An 8745-nucleotide genomic window follows, 5' to 3' on the forward strand; every position below is an offset into this window, starting at 1 on the left:
ACATTTACATACATAAATTTATATGATATATGTGGCTTTTCAAATTAAGGAGAAGGTTGAGGCTAATCAGAATAAATGAAATTATCAATTTACACCGTACACAATGAATCCCAAATGGATTAAAGATCTAGATGCATGTGCACACACACACACACACACACACACACTGATTTTTTGAAGCAAAATATAAAAAAACAAAAAGCCAAGAGAAAGACTGATAATTTTGATATCAAAACTAAAACTTCAATATGACAAGATACTTTGCCAGTTATTACTTTATTACATCTCAGCTTGGGTTCATCCTTTATTGTCTGTTCTGCAATAATGAAAATGGACCCTGTAAATATTTCCTCTTTGACAGCTGGCAAGATGCTAGGCTTTGTCAGTAGAGGGTGCTGGAGGGACCCCATAGGACTGTGGTCCCCAAGCCCCGGGGCCGCAGCTGGGTGCCAGTCCGTGGCCTGTTTGGAACTGGGCTATGCATCACCACCTGAGCTCGCCCCTTCCTCCTACTCCCCACTCTGTGGAAAAATTCTCTTCCATGAAACCGGTCCCTGGTGCCAAAAAGTTAGGGACCACTGCTATAGGAGGAAGAACGGTTGGATCTCCTTGAGGAAGGACCCTACACTGTTGCTGCAGGCACGTACTATGAATCTTCCTCCAAACCTTTTCATAAGGGACCTACAATCATTTGCTAAAATGACTGTTCTTCAGAGGAAATGAAATACCCAGACATTTTGGTGGTAACTAGACACTGGCTCTAAATTAATGCTAATTCCTGGGGACCCAAAACACCACTGTAGCTCACCAGTCAAAATGAAGGCTTATAATGATCAGATGATAGGAGTCTTAGCTCAGGTCTGAATTACAGTGGACCAAGTTGGTCCATGGACCCACTCTGTGGTTTTCCCCAGTTCCTGAAGTATAATTGGAATAGACATGACTAGCGATATGAGGAATTCTCATATTGGTTCTCTGACCCATGAGTTAAGAAAAATTATGGTAGGAAGGGATAATTGGAAGCTCCTGGAACTTCCCCTTTCTATCAAGAAAATAAACCAGAAGCAATACCACAACACTGGGGAAATTGCCCTGGCCATTAATGCCACCACCAAAGACCTTAATTAAGCAAGGTTGGTAATACTCATTCCTCCACCGTTTAACTCCCACTTTGGCCTGCGCAGACGTCTTAGAAAATGACTAGGGAGCGTCAGGGCCACACCTTAATAAGGTGGTGACTACAGTTGCAGCTGCTCTCCCAGACATAGTATCTTTACTAAAACATATCAATATACCCAGGCATTTGGTATAACAGTTACTGGCTTGATGCCTTTTGCTCCACATCGATTTTCAAGGACCATAAGAGGCAGTTTACTTTTAGCTGGCACGACCACAGTATGTCTTTACAGTCTTGCCTCAAGGCTTTGTCCATTCTCCTGCTCTCTGCCATGATATAGTCCACAGAGCCCTTTATCATCGTGATATTCCACAGAACATCACATTGGCACACTACAGGGATGACATTATGCTGATTGGAAATGATGAGCAAGAAGTAGCAAGTACCTAGGTGCTTAGTAAAATATATAAAAACTATAGGGTAAAAAAAACCCCCACAATTTAGAGCCCTTAACCTCAGTGGAGTTTCTGGGGTTCAGTGGTTTGGAGCATGTTATACTATCCCCCTCCAAAATGAAAGATAATTTGCTGCACCTCATACCATGTACCACGATTGAAGAGACATGATGCTTAGCAGGTCATTTTGGGTTTTGAAGGCAACGCATATCATATTTGAGTGTGCTACTTCAACCCATCTACATAGCCACCCATAAGATTATCATTTTTGAGTGGGGGCCAGAGCAAGAGAAGGTTCTGTAGCGAGTTTGAGTTATAGTACAAGCTGTGCTACCATGTGCGTCTCACGATCCAGCAGATCCAATGATACTCAAAGTATCATGGCATGTAGGGATGTTGTATGGAGCCTGTCAAACACCCGTAGGAGAATCACAAGACAGACCTTTAAGATTTTGGAACAAATTTATGTCCTCTTCTGAAGATGACTGTTCTCCTTATAAGAAACAGTTTGTGTCTGGCTTACTACTGTGTCTTGTTAGAGACCGAATGCCTAACCATGGGATAGCAGGTCATCGTGTGGCCCGAACTTTCCATCAAACTCTGGCTGTAGTTAGCTCGCCTAGTCGTAAACTTGGACATGCACAGCAGCAATCTATCGTCAGATGGACATGGTCCACAGTAGACTTAGCTTGTTCAGGCAGGTCTAGAAGGTGGAAGTAGCATAGCTTGCATGAGCAGGTGGCTCAGACTCTTTTAACGCCAACTCCTGTTTCATTGCCTTCTTTCCCTCAATCAATATGTATGGCCTTCTGGCATGTTCTTAATAACCAGGCGGCCAAGAAAGAAAAAAAATCAAGCCTGGTTCACAGATGAGTCTGCATGATATGTTGGTTCCATCCAAAAGTGGACAGCTAAAGCACTACAGCTCCACCCAAGGGTAACCCCAAAGAGCGGTGGTGAAAGAAAATTGTGCCAGTGAACTGAGCTTCCTAGTAGTACCCCTGGTTGTCCACTGTGTCTGAACTGAGAGAAGGCCAGAAATACAGATCTACACTAATTCATGGGTAGTTGTTAATGGTTTGCTAGCTAGTCAGGGACTTGGAAGAAACAGGATTGGAAGGCTGGTGACGAGGAAGTCTGGGAAGAATCTGTGGATGGACCTCTTAGAATGGGCACCGACTGAAAATATCTGTGTCCTATGTTAATGCCCACCAAAGGCATCCACGGCGGAGGAGACTCATTAACCAAGTCGACAAAACAATGTGCACCAGGTTATCAGTCGGCCTCATTCCCCGGCTACCACGCTGCTTGCTCAGTGGGTCCCTGAGTAATGTGGCCACAGTGCTAGGGACAGAGGGCCTGTGTGGGCTCAGCAACATGGGCTCCCCCTGACAACTGCCACGTGCCTCATCTGTCAGGAGCTGAGACCAATACTGAGACTGCAATGTGGCACCGTCCCATGGGTAATAGCCATCTACCTGGTTGTAGGTTGATTACATCATAGGCACTTGACAGTAGTGCATATCAGCCTCGGTAAGGGGAAAGCCATGTGGTGTGTGCCTCCATCATGAAGGGGGAAGAGACTCATCTTCACTGGAATAGACACATTCTGGATACGGATTGCCTTCCCTGCCCACAATGCTTCTGCCAGCACCACTTTCCAATCCATGTGCTCACAGAATGCCTTACCCACCACCATGGCATTTCCCATAGCATTGCTTCTAAGCATGGAATCAATTTCACAACAAAGGAAATGCTGCTGTGAGCTCATGCCTATGAAATTAACATATGCCAATACCCAGAAGTGGCTGATCTAATTGAAAGGTGGACTGGTTCACTGAACACTCACTTTATGACAACAGTTGGAAGACACCACACTGAAAGGATAAAGATTCATCTAACAATATACGCTTTAAACCAGAGTATATGGGTCCAGGAATCACTGGGGTCGGGGAGTGACTATACTTCTTATCCTGGCAATGTTGAGCTATGCTGATTTGGAGGTCTCAGTTCCCAGGGACACAACCATGGTTCGACTGAAGCAGATTCTAAGATGAGACTGCCATCCTGCTTTCTTATGCTACAGAACCAATAAGCAACAAAAGGTGTAACTATTGGCTGGAATGATCAATCCTGATTACCAAGGGGAGATTGTATTGTTAGTACACAATGGAGGCAAAAAGGAAAATATTTGGGACACTGGAGTGTTTGGGTGCCTGAGTACATCCATGGTCAATAGTAAAGACTAACGGAAAACTACAGCAAACAAAACAGGTAGGACAACTGGAGGACTCAGACCCTTCAAGGGTAATGAATATTTGGGTCATTCCGCCAGGTAAAGACCCCTGGCCAGCTGAGGTTCTGGCTAAGAGCAAAAGAAATGGCAAATGGGTAGCGGAAGGAGGTCAAAGATTTACAGCTACAAGGACTGTAGTAGCTTTGAATATTTTCCATTTTCCTCTTATATGTATTTATTTGTATGTTCTAACCATTTTTATTTTCTCCATTTTAATTTTTTTTTAAATTTTTTTTAGACAAGGTTTTGCTCTTTTGCCCAGGCTAGAATGCAGTGGTGCAACCATAGCTTACTGCAATCTCAAACTCCTGGGCTCAAGTGATCCTGCTGCCTCAGCCTCCCAAGTCACTGGGACTATAGGCATGGGCCACCACGCCCAGCTAATCTTTTACTTTGTAGAGATGGGGTCTCACTATGTTGCCCAGGCTGGTCGAGGATTGCTTGAGACTCCTGTGCTCATCTCAGCCTCCCAAAATGCTGGGATTACAGTTGTGAGCCACCACAGCTGCCCCATTTTAATTTCATATGCAAGTTTTTGGAGGTTAAATTTACAATTTGGTCTTTAGGTAGCAGAATATTTGGTGAAACAGTGACAGTACTTGAAGAGTAATTAACATATCCAACAATAGATACAGTGACTGTTGGTACTGGGCATCTCATCTTCTCATGTTGGGGAAGGGGAGCAAACGTGACTTGTAAGAAGTATAGCTGTATCTTGTTAGGTAGAAATAGAGCTGTTTCATTGTTCGGTTTTAAAGCATGTAGGATGACACATGGAAACTGAGTAGCCAAAGGGGTAGACTGTGACCATTATCAATTTATTGCCTTCAGCTCCCAATCTGTCATTGCCTGCTCTGTGATAGCGGAGCTGGACCACATGAACATTTCTCCTTTACCAGGTGGCATGTTTTGTCAGTAGAGGGCACGGGCAGGATGCTAGAGGAAATTTCCTTTCCTGGTTTCGGTTCGGGTGTCTCTAGGCAGACACCCTCAGGGCCCAGCTCCAGCTGCTCAGAGCTTTGCAGTGGAGGGCCACTAGTGTGGCATCTCATATGCATGGTGTACCTCATACCTCCCTGGATGATTTCCTAGAAGACAGTCACTGCTGTGACATCTCCCAGTGGATGGCATCCCTGGCACCCTCAGATGGATTTGCAGGTACCACGAATTTCACCATCCAGAGAGCCAAGACTGCACCCTCTCTGATGAGGTCTGGAATTCAGCTTTTGAGACAGTGGGTAGTGCCTGCTTCCTGTATCTGCTATCCCTGTATTCTTTAGAGGTCTCTTTACTGCTTTGCAAATTTTTATTTAAAATTCTACAGATAATATGCCCCATCACTCCAATTCAGTGTTAAACTTTTCCTGTTCATATTGTGTGGCTTCTGTCTCCTGATTAAATAGGGTGTCTGTATCAACCAGAGTACAAAGACTTGAAGAAAATACTGAAAAAAATCTTTTCACTATGGATTAGCATCTTGTATTTTAATTTAAAAAAACACTACAAATTGATAAGGAAAAAATAGACAATTCACCAAGGAAATTATTTCACTCACCAGAATATTAAAATGTAAACACTTTCAGTATCAAGTGATACCCTGCTGGTGGGAATTGGATGGCAATCTCAGTCTGTCAATATATTCAGTGTGCGCCAGGCACGGTGGCTCCCACCTGTAATCCCAGCACTTTGGGAGGCCAAGGCAGGAGGATCACTTGAGCCCAGGAGTTTGAGACTAGCCTGAGCAACATAGTAAATCCCCATCTCTCCAAAAAAAAATTTTTTTATTAGCTGGGCACGATACCTGGCCCAGCTACTTGGGAGACTGAGGTAGGAAGATTGCTTGAGGTTGCAGTGAGCTATGATGAGACCAGCCCAGGCAACAGAGTAAAAGATCTTGTCCCGGAAAAAAAAAATCAGCATGGAAACCCCATAATGCAGCTTTCCACTTCTCCATATTTACTCTAGAGAAAGTCACACACAAGGTGGTAGGCACAAACATATTTTCTGTGAAATCATTGGTATAAAATAACAACTGGAAACAACCTGTCTATCCTTCAATAGGTAAATACGCATGTCAATTATGGTATTCATATCACTTATACCAAACATAGAAATCAAGAATTTGGTACAGCCATGTATGCTAACATTGAAAAATCTCCAAGTAGTGAGTGAGAAGTTCCAGGATGATGTTAAAATCTACATTATATACTTTCTAAAGCTACACGAAACTGTATGTTTATAAATTATAAACCAATCACAGGGATTACCTCTGGAAGGGAGGAGGGCAAGAAGGGAAATGGACTGGGGATGGTCAAGCAGACTTACGCCTTATCTGCAACATTTAAAGAAAAAAATTAAGAAATATATTTTGGTATGTATTAATATAAATTTCAGAAATTAAACTTATGTATTACTTGAATAATTAAATATTAAGACATTAAAAACCTTGTCTAGAACTTTTTCTTCCAGCCAGGATGAAATAAGAGACTGCATTTATTTGGAAACAACTAAAAACCTGGATAAAATATATGAAAGTGTTTTTCTCAATGCACTGGAAATTAGGCGAAGGAGGACAGTGATCCCTGAAAGACAGGAAACCACTGACCCATCGTACTGCCTTGAATTTCTAGGCCATGACGCAGGGAGGAGGAACCAACCCAGGCGGAGCCCAGTGGACTTCCTGAACTGAGGAGATGGAGACGAAAGTCAAGGGAGATGAAGACAGCTAATGTTCCATGGCAGTGGGCCAGAGAGGAGAAAGCTGCAGAGAGACAACTCCAGGAATGTGCAGGGGATGCCCCTCGAGTATTCAGCAATGAATTGATCAGCCACACACGAGGGAACTACCCAAGGCTGGGGAAAAATTTAGAGGAAACAACACCTGGAGGTCACACAAGGCTAGGAATAGAGCTCATTCCTACCAACCCACACTGGAAAGCCTCATGGAGGCACTGGACATTCAGAAGGGTCTTGCCTCAGTACTGGGGAAGCAGCAGCTCTAGAACAAATACTGTTCTCCTCTCACCCTCACAAAGCTTAAGAGACCCCTAAGGATCAAACTGTTTTCAGTAACTTAACTATGTCTCCAAAGAAAACTCAACAGAAATACAAAATTGTACTTACAGAAATACAAAAAAATTATCCAGCATCCAACAAGATAAAATTTACTGTTGGCATCCAATAAAAAAATACCAAGCATGCAAAGAAACAGGAAAATATGACTCATAATAAACAGAAAAATCAATCAATACAAACTAACTCAGATGTCAGAATTATAAGTCATGGGTATTAAAACTTCTTACTCTAACATGCTAAAAACCTAAAGAATGATTGGCTATGTGGAGACGTAAAAGATATTTTTTAAAAAGCCCAAATTGAACTAATACTATATAAATGAAAACTACAACGTCTTCAGATGAAAAACACACTGAATGAGATTAACAATAGATTAGTCGTAGCAGAAAATATTAGTTAACATATAGACAGTAATATAAATGATCTAAAATGAAACAAAAACATTTTTAAAAAACACAAAACCTATGCATTGGTGAACTGTGGGTCAACTTCTAACAGCCTCTGTGTAATTGAAATCCCTAACAAAAAGCGAGAAAAGAAAAAAAAATTGAAGAGAAAATGGCTGGAAAACTTCCAAATTTATTGAAAACTATAGATTCGAGAAACTCAATAAACCCCAAGAACAAGAAACAAAAACTACACCACAGCATATCATAATCAATTTGCATGATACCAGTGATAAAAAATCTTAAAAGCAGCAGAGGAAAAACAGACATGTACAGAGGAACAATAAAGATGACAGCAGACTTGTCATAGGACATGACGCAAGTAAGACAATGGATCAACATCTTTAAAGTACTGAAAGCAAAAAAAAAATGTCAACCTTGAATTCTACATCCAATCAAATTCTTTCAAAAACAAAGGCGGTTTATACCAATCGTGTAAGAGACACAAACAAGGCCAACAGTTTTTGCATTTCAAACAAAATACTTAGAAAAAAAATGGCAAACATAAATGGAAAGAATTTATCAATAGCTATACCAGCAAGTAACAGAGAAACACATTTCCATAACTAGAAATGTTAAAGGACATCCTTCAGGCAGAAGGAAAATATTAGTAACAGGTTATCTACATAAGCAATGAAGAGCACAGGACACAGTACTTACACGGGTAAATGTAGTGAATCTCTTACCTAAAAACCTTCTTAAACTCTATTCTTATCAAAATAATGTCTAGCAACATTTTAGGGAGTTATTAAGCTTGCCACAGTTTTATAATACTTAGCAAACTTGACCATATATAAGGCCAATATAAAACCAACAGTTCATGATTTTTAAGGCAGTTTATACATCTACCCCTTTAGGTTTTAAGGCTTAAAGAAGAGTAAATTCTCAGTCCAAGTCCAGTGATTCAATACAGAATTATGCCCACAACATGGACCAACATAACCAGATCTTACACCACCATGTGGCTTTTATTTATATACCAAGTGCTCTAAACAAAAGCCCAATTTTACTTTACATGCAATATGAATTAACAAGGCAGAAAGTCAGTTTTCAGATATATAAAAATAAGATGGTATTTTCATGAATTATTGGTAAACTAGAGCATGGTATCTATTGATTTGTGGAATACTAACTTGCATGTCACACCCATAGGCATACCAAGGCCTCCCTCCAACCACCATTTCTAAGGCTCTCTTCTCCACTGATGAATATGTACCTTTGCAATTATTGGCTGGTCTACAAGAGCAATAAAAATTGAGTAGACAACCTACCCCCAAATGAACCAAAAGGTAAATTCACTAGCATTAAATTTCATAATCAAAATGCAACACACACTTCAGTCAATAAAAAAATAGA

The sequence above is a fragment of the Propithecus coquereli genome, unplaced genomic scaffold, assembly GCF_000956105.1.
Source record: "Propithecus coquereli isolate 6110/MARCELLA unplaced genomic scaffold, Pcoq_1.0 Scaffold35, whole genome shotgun sequence".
Taxonomy (NCBI): domain Eukaryota; kingdom Metazoa; phylum Chordata; class Mammalia; order Primates; family Indriidae; genus Propithecus; species Propithecus coquereli.